General features: G+C 36.7%; 1 long non-coding RNA gene across 1 annotated transcript in view; it reads left to right on the top strand.

Annotated features, from left to right (window-relative positions):
* LOC108639576 overlaps window positions 1–20075 on the top strand; it is a 176722-nt gene that overhangs the window by 97200 nt on the left and 59447 nt on the right. The window contains exon 2 of the long non-coding RNA XR_001920591.2: window positions 1381–1429. This is a non-coding gene — a long non-coding RNA (uncharacterized LOC108639576). The remainder of the gene's footprint in view (window positions 1–1380; window positions 1430–20075) is intronic.

A 20075-nucleotide genomic window follows, 5' to 3' on the forward strand; every position in this document is an offset into this window, starting at 1 on the left:
TATTTTGAAGGAATGGCTGAGTGCCTGCGATTTCTGTGATGTTCAGGACTATATATCTGTGTTTTAATCAACTGACTGTAAATGAATAAGCATGCCTTTGTATGATTAATGAAAACTGCTGTTTTTAAAATTATGGTAATATATGTATGTTAAAGATTTAGACTGTTCTGTATAGCTATTCAAGTTTGCTATTAGTATGAGCAGCACTGCACTGAGTTCGGAGTGTTTGCTGTACTGTACAACCCTCAGCTTAAGGAACCTTACTTTTATTCAGTGATGGTACAAGGATACTCCAAAGTTAAGTGAGCATGATTCAGCTTTAAACATCATGCTATATTTCCAATTAACCATTGTCATTTACATAAACCCAAATGTTTTGATAGGAAAAGCAATTGCTGTAGACAAAAAAAATTCAGACTTCATACAGATCAGTTCAATAAGCAAGAGTTCTTGGCATGTTATAAGGCAGTGGCTTCCCAGCTCTTGGGACAAATTGCAGTTTGATCGACTGCCAGTAAGTGAGGTCATACTCGTATCTTTTTTATTTGTTTATTTTTAATTTGTGGGTGAAGACTGTGCTCATTAAAGTGAGGAACTCCACACTAGTTTTAGCCAAGTGTTACCATATTCTATATGATGAATTGTGTACGCTTGTATCCTTTTCAGTCAGTCATCTAATTTTCCTTGGAATTGCACAAAATACTTTTATTATTAATTATTTTTCCAGTTGGTACTATTTATATTTCTGGTACAAACCTGAATTTGGTTACACTCATATAGTAGATGCTTTGTCCTTTCTATGTGGAAGGGAACTTGTTGCCCTTTTTTGTTCATTTGTTTGGCTTTGTTTTGACAGGTAAGAGAAATAATTGACCAAGCAAATGGATTAAAGTTATTCTCTGTATTTTGGGATATATAATGAGTCCAATGAATTTGAAGTACTTTTCTATTGTTCCAAGTACCTTTATATTGTTTTCTGGTCTTACCATAGAGTAGAAAATATTTTCATTATCTATTTTAAGCAAAATCAGTAAGTTTTTTCTTTGTTTCTTATTTGTTAATAGTGACATTGCCCTTGCTTTTCTCCTTCAAATTCTGATGGATTAATTATTGAGTTTATTAGAGAAGTACTGAGAAGATCTGTTCTGGTGGCAGATAGATACCAGTGGCTTAATGCCTTGGCCACAAGGCTAAGCAATATCAGATTGCTGAAGCCTGTGACAGTTAAAATATCCAGATTGTGTCTCTAAATGTTTTCACTTTTGAAAATGTAAACTTTTAGCATTAATGCTGCCATTACCAGAATGTTGCTGGCATTGCTCCTGTGTTAGAAGATGATTACTGGACTCATTCCTGACATGTAACATTTCTTTTTTTTAGGGAGGTGGGTGGACTAACACAGAGCTCACTGCTGAACTACTGAACTTGGGTAAGTTCTGTTGCCTTCGTCGGTACTATGTGGCTTTCAAAATATGGAAAGAGTTGATGGAGAAATCATCTGTGTAGTTCACATTACTAGAGGAATTTGTTTATTATACTTTGCACTAAGGTTGTTCCTATTTTTGTGTGCCTGGTAAACAGTTTGATTTTTGATTGCCTTCAAGCCTTTTCAGATGACCTTCATGGAACTTTTTATTTTGATTTCTACCAAGGTGTTTTTTAAGTTATTCCTGCTTTGTCACTTTGTGAAAACATACAAAATGCACCTTAGCTTAGGGGACTATCACAGGTGCTCTGAACCACCTAACACTTCATAATAAATGCATTTCCCAGATAGAGACTAAAAAAATCTGTTGAGGGTCTTGGTGTATCTTACTTCTACCTCGATGGAGAGCTAATGCTTTAGATCTGGCCTATTGCAAATAGAAAGAAAAAGAATTGCAGTGTAATCCAGGTATTGCTTCTTCACCTAGTCATACACACATTTCCTACCTTTCTGTCCCAGCATTATGACTGTTTCCTTCATCCTTTCTGGTTCTTCCACTCTAATAAAGATGATCCAATGTGGTACCCTAAAAGCATTATTTTCCCCTTAATGAAATGCCACACTTTCTTCTACATAGTGCAGGAGAGTATGTTTGGAGCTTTGGTGGACTGCCAGCTCCATTTGCTGTGTGGAGGGGGAGGAAATGCACAGAAGTACAATCCTTTTCAAGGCTTTCATTCCCTACAGAATGTATTAACAAGTCTGAAAGCAGCTGTGCTTGCTCCATCTGTACAAATGGTACATCCAAAAGTGTAGCCATCCCTCTCCTTGCCATGAGTTTCAGTCTCACTACATAATTACAGTTCCTTCTCTAGACTCTGGCAAAAATGAAACTTAAAGAGCAAATCAGAAAATTTTAGAAAGTTAGGAAATTAGAGACAATCAAATGACTGTGAACTGGACTTTCATTACTCCTTATTTCTAACAACATGCATAAAATTGCAGAGAATAAAGTAGAAAACTTAAACTCCCATTAAAGACATTTTTTCACTACATATATGGTTGACTAATGTGAAATACATGTTTAAGTATGCTCTTTCTGTAGTTTCCTTGTCATACATCTTGATGTCAGCAACATCTGCAATGGAATTGCAATGCGGATCAATGCAGATTATCACCAGTTAATAAAGAGTCAAATGTGTATTTTAGGTAGCTCAATCTCTTCCATTTGTTTCTATGGATAATCTACTCATATGTTTTCAATAGCAACTTACATTAAACACCAATGTTATGTACAGCATGATGTGAATGACTTTATTACTGGCATAGCATTTGCTTGTCAGAGGTCAAATCCTACAGCTTGGTCTCCTCTTCTGATCTGAGCTACAAATATTCCTTGTTTATTTAGCAGTGCTCTGAGGAATGATTTGAGCTATCATTTTGACATAGATCTCGCAAGAGGAATACTCTTGACTTTATGTGCATCCTTAAAACCATGAAGAATAATGTGAAATTATTCAGTTCAGGGGATCATTCCTTAAACATTGATTCTCAGAGTGAATGAAGATCATGAGGGAATCTTTCCTCTTAACAGTGTCATTTTATGTCATACCATAAAAAAAGATCAAAATTTCAATAATTTCAACTGGAAGTTTTTGGATGCACTGCTGACTCATTAACTGTAAACTGTACTTTTCAGAACGATCTCAAAGATGTCCAGAAATTACAACAGAAGAAAAGGAAATCATATTCCCCAGCCCCAGGGGCAATTTTGAAAATATAATTCTAGTTACTATTGGATCTTATTAACAATACAGAGTTTCTACCTTCCTTTGTTACCACAAGAAATACTTTTTCTGAGAGCACTGTTTCTGAAGATGACATTTATCCCTGATTGATTGCCTTTGAGATGGTGGCACTTTTGATTTTATGGAAATACTAGAGGACTTTGAACATTGAGCTTCAGAAAGACTGGGGTTGAACAAATAGATAGGACACCAAGACCTACAAGGGTGCAAACTGGATAAATGAAGCAGATTATGTAGATTTTGAGTAGGGGAAAGATGTCATGCCTCGGTCTCTGCAAGTGGTCCCTACAAGGCTACTGGCTTTGTTTAGTTCTGAACAACAGGTCATCATTTGCTATCAGTCCAGCAGCCATGATAGAACTAGGCCCAGCAGTTTAACATTTAGTTAGTGCCAGCTTTATTTTTTATGTGAGCCCTTGAAGTGCTCTCACGGTAAGTGCAAACACTTCAGGTGAATATTGTGGAGACAAACAGCCTGCTGGTTTCAAGGAAGTGCTTTTAGGATGTTTTTTTTGTGGTAATTTGTGGGCTCAAACTACCTGATAATCAGTTTTATATCAGTGTAACTTTCCCCTGGTACCCAAAAAAATTTGCCCTCCCACCTGTGTTTAAAGGCACTTGGAAAAATTGGCTGGGGCCTTCTGTAGAAATGTCATGTACATAGCAAAGCTTTTTGTATTTGTAGTGGTAGCAGGAGCAGAAGTACAGAAATTCCTTTATTTCTTAGTAGTAGGGTTCTTATAATTATTATTAATTATAATTAGTTTTCAGTACGATAAGAATTACTAGTAAAATCAGTAATCATTGCATCTTCAATGGAATATATTTGTAGTTGCTGCTATCCTGTGTGTGAACAAATGATGTATTTGGTCTTAGAGTAGCACAATGTCCCTGTGGTTATAGCTGCCTAAATATACACTACCTGCATGTGTGTAGTGCCTCTGGCTCCCCCAAGAGCAGCAGGGGATACAAATGCATGTGTTCTTCAGGGATATGTCAGGACACCAGAATATAACATCTTACTGAGTTAACGGGCGCTTTGCTACATTCGACGAGCCTGAAATAGGAAAGGAAAAGAATGATCAGACTCTGTGTTGTGTTGTTTGCAAGTCTTTATCTTTGCCAGGACATAGAAGTTATCAGAGCTCAGTGGACTTTTTGTGGGCACTGAGTCTGAACGTGCAATAATTCAGTGTGAAACCAGCATTGCACAAGCATTGACAATATGGAGCAAAATACACTTAGATTAAAAATTAAACAAGATCAGGAGTTTTTCTTGCATACACTGGGCCTAGCCATTTCAGAGATGAAAATAAGCAGATTTCTGAGGTTCTGAATGCAAATCATGATGGAACCATTTGAATTTACAAAATGAATAAATAAAATAGCCCCAAATGAAGCCCTGCTTGAAGGACTGAACATGCCAGTAGCAAGTTCTGCTTTGGACTTCAAGAGATAAAGTACGTTTAGCCTGTATCAGTGAGTGTAATTTATTCAGTGTCACTGCCATATCACAACCTTCTGTTTGATTTTCTTATAAACTAATAATTTCCTGAATGAACTAATACTGCCACAGCCACTAGTACCTCTGCCTTGTAGAAGTTTTTTATTGTTGTGTATGCAACTAAATTGAAATATCTTTCACTTGAAATATTGACTTTAATATCTCATTTGAAAAATTCATGAAGCCTTTGATGTTAAATCCATACTCAATTTAGCCAAATGCCATTAGAATATGCAATATGCCTGAATACAGAGAGCATTATTGTCTGTGTTTCTGCAGAAGAATTACATTTTATGACTGTAACGTCAGGATCTTTTTTGGATTTGTTCATGAAGAAAAGAAAGGGAAGGGCAGAACATTAGAAGCAAAATGAAAAGTGGTATTGATTAGGCTCTCATTTACCCTCTCTTTACTTGAATCCTTAAATGCATGGAAATAAGGGTTGTGCCACAGCAAGTAACAATGCTTTGTAATGAATGGAACAATCTTTAGAAAATTAGTGTAAACACGTATGATAGTGCACAGATGTTGCTCCTAGTAACTGTCGTACATTTATTTTACATCTCCATTTACATACATCTCTTTATTTCCTAATAGTATCATAATAGAAACATGACAATAGTTAATGATTTCATAAAACATGGAATGTAAAGCTGACAGAGAGGTAGAACATTAATTGAAACCTATAGCTATAGTACATTAGAATTACATCTCCTAAATGACTCTTGATAAAAATATCCCTCTTTCACAGAGAAAGACAAAGACAGGTAAAAAACTAGGCTTTCAGCAAATTAATTTTTTTTTCCCAGTAAAACAGAGACTGGCAAATGTTGCAAAATCTCCTGAGTGCTAATAGAATGGTATTTGCCTTTAGTAATTTATGGGCACTTTTCCCCCAGCTATCGATCACATTTGAAAAAAGTAAACTGCATTAACATTTTAGGCAATAATGGCTCCAGAAAATGTTTGATTTTTATCACTACCAAAACTGATGTCATGATACTTGGTTCTTCAGCAGATGTGGGAGAGCTGAGTGCATCCAGTCTGTAGTGTGTTTATACAAGTGCCCCAGTCTGACCGAACAAACTGGATGTTAACCAATGTTTTGAGCTTGTTATGTTATCTTAAAACGTAAAAAGTAAGTTGATGGCACAAGTCAGGAGACTGCTGTGTTTTAGTGTAATGAGGTGCCCAGAGAACCTTGGGGTCTATGAGAATTAAAATCACCATGATAAAGGGAGTGAGGGAGAGCTGCTCTCTGCCACCATCTCCTGGCCAGTCTCTGGGACACAAACCGCCTCTGCTTCATCTCCTGCCAGCTTTGCCAAGTCTATTGCCTCAACCGAGAGGACAATCACAGCCGTTTGAAGCAAACTCACTCATACTGGAAAAATAACATTTTTTTTTAAAATTTCCAAAGGGCATCTGGACCTTAACAACCTCATGTAGATGTATATTGAAGTGGACAGTGCAAAATGCCAGACTAAGGGAGCTGAAAGCTCTGTGAATAAATCCAGAGCATTAGTGCCTAGGATTTTATGCTTGGAATAGGGAGAAAGTGTTGTTTTCGTCTGTGCTGATGACTCATGTTGTCAGATAGTCCTGAATGCTCTAGAAATGTCTGTTACACTGAATGGTGACTGGACTTGAATTCCTGCAGAATATTTATATGTTACGAGAGGAAACAGCTAAGTTTCAAGAGTTAACACTTTTTTAATCTCAATGTTAGTGTTAACAGCTGAACTTAGTGCTTTGTTATTGGGAAGCAGTGTTGTAAGGTAGATTCAAATTGAGAGTGAAATTAGATTTGAAGTTTCAGACTTTAGGTTAGATTTCTGGTTTAACCATAGACCTTTACCATTTGCAAAAAGCTATGATATACAAAAGTGAGTTTAATAAAAGTCCTTCTTCTTACATTAGTGTTATTGTAGATGGCAACATAGCACAATAGATTGATACTTGATTTCTCTATAATTATTTGTGACAACAACGAACACATGGAATTAATGTACAAAGTGAAACTGCTATCCTTCTGATTCCTTTCATTGCTCAGGTTATTTCATACTTTTATCTCTTTAGAGCAATGAAATTATACTGCTGTTTGGTCATATGTTAGATTAATTATTACAAGTTAAAATAGATGTTCAAGCGAGCGTCCTACAAATTAATTAACTGTTGATTAGTACAGTTTATATTTTTTCATAATAAGAAGAATCATGTATATTGTGAGTACAAATGAAAATTAAGTACTTCCACATACTGGAAGAAATTTGTGAGTTGAAGATCATGTAAACAATATGATCTGTATTATGTAGAACCAAATTAATATGCTTGTTTGTGTTTTAAACAAATGAGCAAACATTTCTTGGAGATCTCGTACCCTAGTGCTTTTTCTTCAACTGAAAAAAAGAAAAAGAACATCAGAACCTCTGTGTCTCAAAAGATTATTTTTTACATGACAAAAAAACTATGCAATAGTCTGAAGTATATATTAGGATGTAGCATATAGTTTATATATACCACTGAATCTGATACAAGTGAATAAAAACGTATTAGAAAAATCCATTTGCCATGCCTGAAGACTTTACGGTGAACAGTTTTACAGATCTCATTTTTCAGATCTGAATTTTATTTCAGAAGCTTTGCAATATGCTGACTAATGAAGAATTGTGGGAAGGAACACAAAAGTTGTATCAAAAAGAAAGAAACTTTCAACTGCAATTTAGAAATATCGCACAAATCAGCATGTGGCTATACACCTGTGCGTACCAAACATGAAAACAAATTGCATCCTTTATCCTTGCTCAATGGTGTTGAATTTCTGACTTTTAGTTTCAACCAGGTAAGATGAGGTGGCCTGTTCAGCCCATGTTATTAAAGAAATTGGTTCACCTATTTGATTTCATGTCATTGTAGTTCCAGCCATTCATTTATTCAATAAACAGTTTGGTATGTTCTGAGAAATAATGAATATTGATTAAAAAATCGATCACTTATTAAGAAACAGTCTAAGGGAAATTGTTTATCCAATCAATTTTAATTTTTGATTTGTTATTTATATTTTCCAATTTAATCCACCCCTCCCTTAGGCTCCCAAACTACCAAGCAAATCAGGAGGAAGGGCAGAGAGACACTGGTGGCAACTGTGCATAGAACACAAAACCTAATGCATTCATTTCAGATTAGACTGGTGGAAATCGGCCATAATAAAGGAGACTGTGACTGAGAACTGTGGATACATTACCTTGTGCACCTTTGGCTATTGGACTGAAACCTTACCTTCTAATAGGATTTATTAGGCTTTCCTACCTGTTCCGTTAGTCAACTATGACACTGTTAAAACACAATAGTTATATAAATATTACGCTACTTATAGGCCTCTTCCCTTATCTGGCTCAAAATCCAGTTTGTACCATCCGGTGATGGGTGTCCGTGTCCTCTGCACCTCTGCAGTTACTGCCAGTGGTTGATTGTTTGAGTCATTAACCATTAGCAGTGCAGTCTCTCACAGGGGGATAGCTTACAAAGGGAGGAGATGCCGTCCTAGCATGCATTTCAGCCTCTGTGGAAACCCAGGGCCCTGAGATATGATTAGCAGTGTTAAGTCATCAAGGAAAAGCCTTATTCATACTAGTTATTTTGTTAATCTTTCAAACATGGAAGAGTAAGGGAAGAAATAATTTTTTTTACCTCCAGTAAACAAACATACTATGTGGGAGTTGAGAGTTCAAATCATACATAAAAGCAAAACTGCTGTTACCTGGCTTGTGTAATCTATCTACCTTTTAAAATTCTGTGGGAAATTTTAACTAGTCACATTTACCATCAGTCTTATGGAGAAATTTTAAAGTTGGCTTTATCCTTTATATTTCATGACATTCTGTTTGTTGATGATCTTCTCACTTTCCTTTTAATTCGTATCTTCTTTCATCGGTTTTTAAGGCAGATGAGATAGGCCTTGCATTTCATTTCCTTTCCCTTCATTCACAAAAGAACCGTAGTCTACTCTGTGATTGGAATAGAAAAACCCCATGTTATAAAATGTCTTTTTATGCTTAAAATATACAGATTGTGGCATAGGAAACTATGAAAAGGATGAAGCTAAGTACAACATTTACATAAATGTTTAAAAATACTCAAAGATAGCAGTACTTTGTTTTGCAACTCAGGGATGTACACAACAGGCTTCCCTAAGGTGTCCCGTGGATCTGGTTCTACTCTGATGATATAGCAGCAGATACCATTAAAAAGTTTTTGGCCGGCACCAATCTAGAACAGTTTGCAAGCACTTGGGAGATTAAGTTTAGAATTCAAAAGATCTTGATAAGTACTGGGGGAAAAGAAAAACAAGGTGTAATTTCAGGATACATGATCAGGACCCTCAGATATAAAACTGGGGGGAAAATTACTCCTTGAAATGTGAGACCTCAGGTTCAATACTCTGCCTGAGTTTTGGTCAAGATAAATGTGGGCTAATCAAAGACTTATGAAACAGGACAAACAAACTCCCTTGAAACCCCTGGATTTACCAAGTTGAGAAAAGACTGAGGGTTGAATACTATAAGCTCTAAATGATTGCTATGAATAGAATAGTGACCAGTTGTTCCCTAAGTGCAGGGCAAGATACACTTCTTTAGTGTGTAGCAAATGAGATTTGTATTATTTATAAGGAAAGAAGCAATCTCATTCTATAGTGCTAATTGCTATTTTAGGAGGCTCTGTAATTGTCATAATTTTTAAGAAACAAGTTATAGAGAAATTTACAGGTTATGCCTTGTTTATAATAGACCCTACTTCAAAGTACAGAACGGCACTGGTTGGCCTGTTGAGCTTCTTTTTCTCCCATCCCTAATAGCATTCCTTGATTAGCTTAACTGTTGACTACTTCTCCCAGGTTAAGTCTCTGAATAAGAAACAGTTAAATGACCTGGAGACTGTAAGTTACTACTGCTACCCATCGCTTTCCTTTTCATTCACTTCATTGCATTCCTATATTTGGGAGTGGATGTACATTGCATCAATGAAGAGATGTAAGTATCTGTTAAGGAAAGATAAGATATAAGGACAGTTTGGTACAGAGCAAGTTAGACTTGGGTGTTTCTGTGTGTTTATTCATAAGATTAGGAGGGTGAAAAGTTGGATGGAAACCCCCAGCCATTATTCTGTGAAACTTTTATCTCCTGTAGATGTGATCACTATCAAAAAAGGTAATCAATATTGGTTATACCTAAATTTTCATGTGATATAATCTCTGTATAATCAATAAATATTTAGTAAGACAATACTGAATTGCTTCACCCGTCTGAAAAATGAACAGCATTCAGTGTAATACATTGAAAAAGACCACGGGATTGTTGCACAGCACCTCACCTTTCCAAAGAACAGATATTTCTATAGGTAACCATGAAAACAGATCTAGAGGTGAAAGTGCTCTAACTTTTTTTCCAAATTTGCGAAAGATTTTGATTCACTTAGAGCAACAGTAAGCTTTATTTAAAGTTGAAGCCTAAACACTGTATATATTTGCCAGTTCAAGGCTAGTTAAATTTAATTGCATTACATTGCCACAAAACAAATGTTAACAGCCTGGAGAACTGTGTCCACTGTGTTTATGTTAAAGAAGGCCATGAGTTTGAAGCGAAAGTCTTGTAAAAAGGAGTGATGATTAAATTTCTAGAGCAGCTGTCCTTTTGAAAAACTTACATATACATTCATACTTTTATCTCATGACTCTCCCAATACTTCTGGTGGGATTTTTCCCACAAGGACTTCCAGGTGTAATGCAGAGTAGTCCTGTTGGAGCCACTCCTGAGTGTAAGCAGAGGCCTGTTCTGTTTGCAGCATCAGATTAAAGTGTAGTGTAGTTAACTGATGTTGAGATGATTTTGAGTAATTTTAAGAAGATATTTGTGTTAACCTGTTCTTCATGAAAATGTAAAGAGCTGGTAAGCAAGTACATTTCTTATTAATGAACAACCTTGATTCTTTAGGGCCCTGTGTGTCAGTCTCTGTGCACTAAAGGAGTCTAGATCCCTTAATGTGCGATATGACTAGTTGTGAATTGTTCTGGCTTATCATATTTTCTGCATTATCTAATCTTCTCAGTATGAATGGAATTGCATCCCCTTTTGTTTGACAGCAAAGACAAACATCAAGCTGTCCAGAAGATAGAGTGCCATTGTGTTCCTCTTTTGAAATTCTTGATGGGATGGGCAAAATATCAGCAAACACTCAAGAAAAAAACCTTCTGACCCTCCAGTTATTCTTGCTGATATTTTTATAATAATTTCCTTTTCAAGAAATATTGAGTCCTTTGTGCCAGAAGAAAAACAAAACCAAACAAAACCCAAAAACCAACCTCAAACTTTATTTAATTGCCATTTGGTCAGAACCTTAATTTTACTGTAGTCCTAATTTGAATTAAATTAGTGCTCAGAATATTATGTTTTTCCCACTAGAATCCTTGAAATTCAAGCAAAGCATGCTACAGTAGAATCATTATGTTAAAATTGCTATTTATGATTGTTTTAAACCAAATGGTTTGAACTAGCTTTATTCCCAGGCTTGCGTTAAATATCATGCACACTGCTGCTGTGTAATTGTGGCTACACATTTTAGAATGTTCCTTATGTGTACAGAATGGAGAAGAATCATATTACCATGTTATTCAACATGAAAAACTATTAAAGCCTGCAATTCAAATATGCCTTTTTGAGACTATTGAATTAACAGTGCTAGATTAAAATATAAATGCACTTGTTAAGTAATATTTTATTTTCAAAACCCATTTTCTCTTTATATTATTTACACAGTTGGTGTGTTTGACCAAGAGAATTGATATATTGTCCTCAATAGGGTAAATATCCACCGTGATTACTCCTTTAATTGCCAGAGCAATCTTTCTCCTCTCAAAGAAAGCAGTCTTTAAGAAAATAAGTCCACTGCTGTTTCTCCAAGCACAGTGCTCTATCTGGAAGATGAGCCTGTCCTTCCTCTTTCCATGTAAAATCCTAGACCTTGTACTCTGTGCATACGGTAACTTTCTGCAGGCACAGTGTGTTAAACCACCCTCTCCCTCTGTGCCCGCCCTGGCAGACAGGAGGCTGCCAGGCTTGGTGCCACTGGCTAACACCGAGCTGTGCACAATGGATTCTCCTGAGTTCATGGTTGAGTATCTTGATAACAAGATAAAAATAATGCATGGTGTTAAAAACATCAGAGATCAATTTATATGGGTGCAAAGTATAGTGTTTATTCACATTCCCAGGCACAAAACTAGGTATGTTCACTCCACAGTTTGGGTGCTTAATAAGCGCAAGTCCCAACGAATTGGTTCTTGACAGTTATGAATGGTAGACTAGCTGCATTAAAGCAATGAGGGAGCTAACAGCAGGTTTGAAACTGGCTTTGAATAAATCATCAACCAAACATAGAACGGCATTGTAGCAGTAGGCCAAAACCTCTCCAGCCATGTGATTGCTAGTTGCCAGGAGACCATGAATCTTGGGCATTCTGAAAATATTGAAATAATTTTAGCTGTCTCAAATTTATAGAATCTCTGGAAAAAATATAATACATTTAAATTTATTAAAATATAACTACTTTGTCAGGGTGCATGTAAAGCTTTTAGACAAAATATGGCTTTTTAACTAAAACGGTTCTTTTGCACATTGATCTGCTTTCTTCTGTGTGATTTATAATGTATTTAAAAAGAATATTTGCAAAATGAGATGTGGTATTTAAAATCTTGACTGCAGGAACTCCGTGTCTCTAATGAACACATGCAAAATTGTTGTTGGCCTCTTAGGTGTCCGTTCTGCCGTCCCTTTTGCTTACAGGGGTTAACTTTGTGCTTTAAAGTAGTCCAGTGGAGGTCAAATGCGCTGCTTTAGCATTTAAATTTAATTGCATTAACAAGCCTTTAAAAGCTAAGGCCTAATACTGTGTTTGCAAATACCTTTCCTGCCAAAAATTATGTCAGTGGTAGAAGCATTGCATCAAATCCAGTCTTTTTTAGTCCCCTTTTTCAGAAGGAATTTTGCCAGATGCGTATCTGTGTTATTCACAGATGCATTGTAGAAGTGATAGGTCTGATTTACAGTGGGATTTTTAGACTGTCTTCTAGATTTGTGGATTGAATGTTGAACTTGTTTGAACTGGATTACATAGATATTTAGTTGTCTGATGTGTGGCCTCAGAGAGGAGAGAGTCAGAATGACTCCTCTTGAGCTGTTCCTCTGGCTCACAAGCCATCCCCTGGAAAAGCAGCAACTGGTGCTCACCACCAGCACTTGCTGCAAGACTTGGGATGAATGTAGAAGACCTCATAACAGCTGGAAGATGGAGCTTTTTTTGTTTTGTAGTTCTGCAACAAATTATCTTTTGTATGACTTCGGGCAGTTGCTTAATTTTCCTGGAATTAGGGAAGACCTCCTTTCTTAGAAGAGTCAGGAGAAAGAATGATTTGCTGATTGTAAGGCCATTGTATTTTGTGATTACAAGGACAAAATGAGTTGTTGACTTACAGTCAAAGAAAAGGAGAAAAATCTGATGATTTGTGAAGTGTAAAATCATGGTGTATTTAAATTCTGCCTTAAGTAGATATAGTGAATGCAGTAATGATATTCCTTTTGTGAACTGAAATAATACAGACATAAGAATTTCTTTCAACACAATATGTTTTTGCAAGACTTTTTGTTGTTTAGAAGAGATCTCTTTTTGTAAGACAGCAACATCATAAAAATAGGCACTATGCAAAGCTTGGGGGAGAGAAATGGAGTGAGTGAAACTAAGGGCATGTGAAGAACAGTCACTATCCAGCAACAGCAGCAAAACAGTTTCAATTTTCTGGATTATTAATTCAAATTCACACGCACATGCCAGTTAAAATTAAAGGCCTTTTTTTACTGCTCTAGTTTAAATTAAAGATTATATTCTGCTCCACAAGTCTGAATTAAATAGCTTATTTTGCACACCAAGCTCTCATTTTAAAGCTAATAAAGAAAAGACATAGCATGTACGTGCAAGCTTGAGACAGGAAGGGTCTAAATTACTACACCTGTTTCACTTGGGAGCTACTTTATTAGTGTTACAAAACTTGGCTTTCAATTTGGCAGTCAGAAGCACATTTAGAACAAGCATTTCTTTGTTTTGACAGAAAGGCTATGGTAAATGAATGACGTTTGAGCGAGGTGTGAAATGTGAAGGTACAAAATTAACTGGTAAGATAATTACTGTTCTAATTCTGCATAAACAAGCGTTTTGAAAATCATTAATAGTTCAGGGAAATAATGTTAGTGATTAAATAAGGTGTTTTGCATCACTGAGCACAACTAAGCTACTTTAATTACATTTGAAAGCAAGGGAAAGCAGCTAATTAAAATTAGCACAGGGTACCTGAATGACCAGCATTGCATTGTTGCCCTAACCTGTTTAATTGCTTGTTTATTAATAATATGTCTTTATTTTCCCCTCTTCTGCATTTAGCAAAATTATTAAAGAAACTAAAATGTGTAAAGAGGATCTGACTATGTGTACTTATCAGAATATGCAATGCAGATATAACCCAGGGAATTACTTGCAAGGCAAGCCAACATCATTCAAAAGTCATAACTTTTCTTCATATTAATAATGTTTTCTTCCTGAGTCACATTCCTATGTCAATCACGTTCGTGGACAAGAAAAATGGTCTTTGGCACGATTGCAGAGTTGCAGCATTTTGTAGCTGCTTTATTTTTAAAATCGCTTGAATCGTTAGCTAAAATATAGGTAATAAATCTCAGAGTAATCAATAATAAATTATGGAAAGCATGAGCAAAAATATAATCTAAATTAAAAGAAAGCTTTATACTGTCTCAGCCTTTTTTAACACAACTTCTGCTAAATTTACCATCTGCAATAGGTAAACCTGTTCTTAGAAAAAAAACCCCCTCAGTATTCCGAAGTTTTCAGCACATTTGTCCTTCAGTTAAGGAATATCTGTATTAGACATGTGACTTTCTCTACCTAGTCCCTCGTGAGTTGTTTTAAGTTACACTTTATTAGCATAAAACTATAGGAAATAGTTGGGAGGCGTGTTAATCTGCACACTTGAAGCAAATATACAGTATAATACAATGAAGACAACTAAAAATAGAGTAAAATGCTAATTTATTTTTTCATATTTAGCCATAATCAAGTCAAGTTAAAGCAGACATGATGTTTTCCACGTTGATTTAGTATTTATAGTGTACCTCTGATGTGAAAGGCTCAGATGCGTAATAATTTACATACATATACATTTTAAACAGTAAAAATTCATAAAAATGTGAAGTTCTATATGGAAAGGTAGCACATCCCTATGAAAGCAGGTTAAATCATGGGAATTATGCTTATGGAACTGATAAGCAATTAAAACAAGAAGTTAATTTTAACTTCATGAATAGTGGAGAATATTCAGCAGACAGTACATACATTATTTTATAGGAGCATATTTTTATGAACAAAGAGGAAGATTCTGCTCTGTCTTATAGGACAGTAAAGAAAGATCCAAGTCACAGATTTCAATGGGAATTTTCTGCTTCAAGTCTACACAAAGTCTGTGATCAGCATTTTGAACCATAGTATGCAACAGAAATATCTGTGAAGGTTGTAGAGAGATAGGATTGGCACCGTTCAAGTGACTGTTGTATTTGACATCCAAAGCAGAGGAAGATATCTAGTAGAACTTACTTAAATACTGAAAGTCCTCAAGTACTTTAAAAAAAAAAGTCTTCCTAACTTTTTAAAAGCAAACAGCTAAAGAACAGAAGTGAAGTAGAAAGAAAAGAAAAAAGAATGGGAGGAAAATCCCCATGAGATTAAACAAATGACCTAATTAAGTCTTAGAAAGAATTTTTAGTAGCATTTCATTGCCATAACAACAATCTTGCATCATCAAAGGGATATATGACAACTTTTTTAGTAATCAATGTAGTATATAATTAATGGTGGCATTTCTTTGTGCCCTGGCAAGAGATAAATAGAGTTTTCATATTTTTTTTTAATTGCAAGGTTCCTTGGCCTTCTGGTAGGTCATGGTCATCACAATTATGATTAAACCATTCATTAAACATTCTATAATCTATTTCCTCAAATTTGTAAAAGCCACAAAACTCCCACTATGTAAAGAAGAGGCTAGTAAAACTTATCAGACATTATTCCTATAAGTGATGTCAATTATTCATATTGCTGTTTAATCTATTTCTGTGCCCACTTTTATTCGTGTAGGGTTCTGGTAAAAGTGTTCTGATAGATTTAAGTTGCGATGGTTTAATATCTTAGTCCCCAGAGTATCTACTCTGCCCCTCTTTTGTAGGCCCCTGCTCCACTGTTGGGATATATCTCATCCCACCTGCCCTAGTCCGTAGCCTGCAGTATTTTCAGACCCGTAAGGAGTGTGGGCCTGCATTCATTTACAGGGCCATATTGCACCACATCTCAGGTGAGGAGATGACCTCACATGGGTAGCAGTAATAACATGGTAAGCTTTGTACCAACATCTACCAGAGCCTTACTTAGTTCACCAGTCTCCACCCAAAACATGATTTACTCTTCTAATGGGAACACATTTTCTCCTCCTTGCCACATGGTAGGTTTATCTTAGTTTTCAGAATATTGATATGACATGTAAATAATATTGCTAATAGAAATTTTTAAAATGGGTGGTGAATCAAAATGTGGAAGATGTTTTTTGTTTCATGTGTCTTTTTGCTAGTTTCAGGATAACCTGAAGAAGTTCTCTGCTTTGGGGTGTTTATGTTACTAAAGTATCTAAACGTGCCAAAATCTTTTAATTGTTTAACTCTGAAATACCCTGGAGTTGTAGTTGTAAGTGCTCTAAACCCTCAATAGAAACAAGCCCACTCACCCAAGACACAGAGGAAACAGTGACTTGTGCTAGGGTCTTGTACATCCAGATCTAACACTGTTATAGCTGGCCAATACTGTCTTTCTTCCTCTACAAGCCTGGGCATCTTGGTTTTCCTTTATCCTCAGTAAGGACATGAGAGCATACTACAGCAAAAAGTGAGCTCTTTATAGGGTGATTTATTCCTCTGCCATGTGCTAGCACTATGAATACATTGCAATTGAATTTTATTGATATGGAGAAAGGGCCAATCCTAAAATGTGATGAGACCCTGCAGGAGGTTTCAGCTACTCAGATGTTTGCTTACAACTTAATAGAGGCAGAGAAATAAATACTTGAAGCGAGAGGATGTGACTGACTGATCTAGTGCCAGACTTGCTTTTGGCTTTTAGGTGAGGTAAGCAAAGTACTTCTAGCATGTGCTGGAAGCCTCTGGGTGGTACAACACGGCTACTAGGTGTTTGCAGCCTCCCATTTCATAGTAGAACCTAGATTTACAGGGGAATAGAGATTTGATTGTACTTTCTGTATTTCTGATGTCAACTTAGAATCAGAATTAAAAATAAATAAATAACTGCTGTATTTTCAAACATAAACAATTAAGGATACTGATTTGTGTGGCATCTACCTTTATTTAGCGTTAATGAAGAACATGATCATCTTGTAGAACATCCCAACAGGGGAGTTAGAAGAAATTCTTAGCAGAGAGCATTAGCAAGTAAACGTGATCTGATTAACTGTATTATGGCAGTAGTGTTAAAGCAATGTGTTGAGGGAGTTTAATTGTTAAAGCTGCTGTTTCTCTTGCCCCTTTGCTTCATCATGGTCACCGCAATCATGACTGAAACCTTTCATTAACCTTCCTCAATTTAATTCAATACTTTGAGCTAATAGCATTAAAACATGAGATGTACAAAATGTGTGTGCCATTTTACACAGTGCAGTGCCTCACCTCCCTGCTCTCTGTAGTTGGGGAAAAAGGTACAATACTTACTGGCTTGTTGAAAGCACATTTTACGGGCATGATTTCGAGCACACTGAAGAGGCAGGCTTGTGATGGAAGACGGTCGTGGGTTTTTCCCTTTTTATAACACACATAAGCACTGGCAAACTGGCAAAACATTGTGCCAGAAATACTAAGGCTAAGTGAGAGATGAAATAAAAATTGTTTGGAAGTCACAACATCACAACGAGTTCTGATGGAGTAAACAAGTAACTGTATCATCCCAAAACAAACAAATGACACAGAACACCTCACAAAGGCAGGCTCTCTGTAGCCAGTCTGTGTCCTGCACAGAAGCAGAAATTTGGAGAAAGGAGAGATTAGCAAAATCCTGAACAGCATTGGAGGGCTAGCAGTTTTTATGGTAAATAGAGGTCAAATAAACAAACATGCTTCTTGTATCAACCAGTTTAGATTGGTTAAATGTCAGCAGAGTTAATGCCATCCCATGTGGTCTTCACTGCTCCTTATGGTAAAAACCTTTCTGGGTCATATAGCTGCTATCTAAGTGCACCTGTCATGGAGCAAAGTGTGAGCATAAATAATTTACCACTGGCCAACTTTTGCTAGTATTCTTAACACCTTTAACCCAGATTGCAGGTCTGGCAAAGAAGCAGTGATGATTATGCAGCAGGTGATTTATCACCAGCCAGAGGGAGGTGATTGTCCCCCTCTACTCTGTGCTGGTTGGCCTCACCTCGAGTTTTGGGCACCATAATGTAACAGTATAAAGCTCTTAGAGAGGAGGGCAATGAAGATGGTGAAGGGCCTTGAGGAGAAGTCATGTGAGGAGCAGCTGAGGTCACTTGGTCTGTTCAGCCTGGAGAAGAGGAGACTGAGGAGAGACCTCATCGCAGTGTACAACTTCCTCACGAGGGGAAGTGGAGGAGCAGGCACCGATCTTCTGGTGATAGGACAGGACATGAGGGAATGGCATGGTGCTGTGTCAGGGGAGGATTAGGTTGGATATTAGGAAAAGGTTCCTCCCCCAGAGGGTGGTTGGGTACGGGAACAGGCTCCCCAGGGAGGTGGTCACAGCCTCAGGCCTGACAGAGTTCAAGACGCATTTGGACAACGCTCTCAGGCACATGGTGTGACTCTTGGGGCTGCTGTGCAGAGCCAGAAGTTGGATTTTTATGATCCTTGTGGGTTCCTTCCAGCTCAGGATATTCTATGATTCTATTTGTTTCCAAAAAAAGGAAGCAAAAATCCAGGCTTTTATATTTTGTAGTCTTTAGGAGTTTTGCCATACGTTGCAGGCTCAAAGTGCAGTAGTATATGATATATTCTGAAACAATGCAGCATGGTGGCTAATTAATATAAAGCATATAAGTGCATACAACATCAGGAGTGAATTGTGTGCAAATGTCCAGGTTAAAACATAACCCTTTTTAACAGCCAGCTGGCCTAAAGCTGCCTCTGTTCTCATAGATACAGCCAGGGCCATATCAACCTCTGATTTTGGAACTGAAGAAATAGCAGATAATTATGGGCATCCAGTACTAGAAAGAACAGCATGTATTCTAGGTAGAGCAAGTGAGTATGAATCACTCATGGAAGTCTGTTCCTTGATTTGGCAACCAAGTCAATGCATAGGTCTTCCCAAGCTGAGACCTAATGACATAAAAAAAAAATCTCATCCTCTGACTCATGATCCTAATTTGTTCTTCTTGTACCTTGAGCAAAATAAGCTGAGGGTGAAAACAAGTCATATCCTCATTTCAAAGAGGATTTGTGAAACTGTTTGCCACATGTAGGCATAAAAACTTCATGCCTTGCTATTTTCACAACATAAGGTTGTGAGAATCACATCAGACTGCATCATCTAACAAGACAGATTTCCTTACAATGAAGTGGAGAAACTCTAATGAAACAAACATGAATGGATTTTGAGACTTTGATACTCATAACTTCCTCTGATATGAATGTCATAGGGGACAATAGAAGAACTCTGATTGACTTTACTGGGTCAGGATTTTATTAATAGAGAGAAGAACTAAAAACCCCAAACATTATGGAAACTGACACAGCTGTAACAACTGTGCCCTGTTGCTACCATAAATGTGTTTTACAGGAATTATCTGTGTAAGGTAAGACATTAGTGCAGACATCTGATAATATCAGTTGACTGTCTCTGAATTTGGAAAGCCAAATCAAAAAATGTCCAATCTAAACAAATTAAAGACAGTATGAGGATAGTGCTTAGAATGCCAGTCAGAAGAAAAGAGTAAGACATCATGCATTGTAAATCAATCAAAATGAACAAGTTCATCTTCTAGAAGGCACAAGAATTGCCAATACAATATGCATAAATGGCTGGAGAAAAGTTAGTGCTCTAATAACTAACATCAGTAGAACTGCTTTGATAGGGAATCAAAGAATGAGAGAAGTCTCACCCCAGCAGAGTAAATGGTAGGCTCGAATGAGAAAAGACACGAGACCCTACC

Source organism: Manacus vitellinus, unplaced genomic scaffold, assembly GCF_001715985.3.
Source record: "Manacus vitellinus isolate BGI_N305 unplaced genomic scaffold, ASM171598v3 scaffold_21_pilon, whole genome shotgun sequence".
Classification (NCBI taxonomy): domain Eukaryota; kingdom Metazoa; phylum Chordata; class Aves; order Passeriformes; family Pipridae; genus Manacus; species Manacus vitellinus.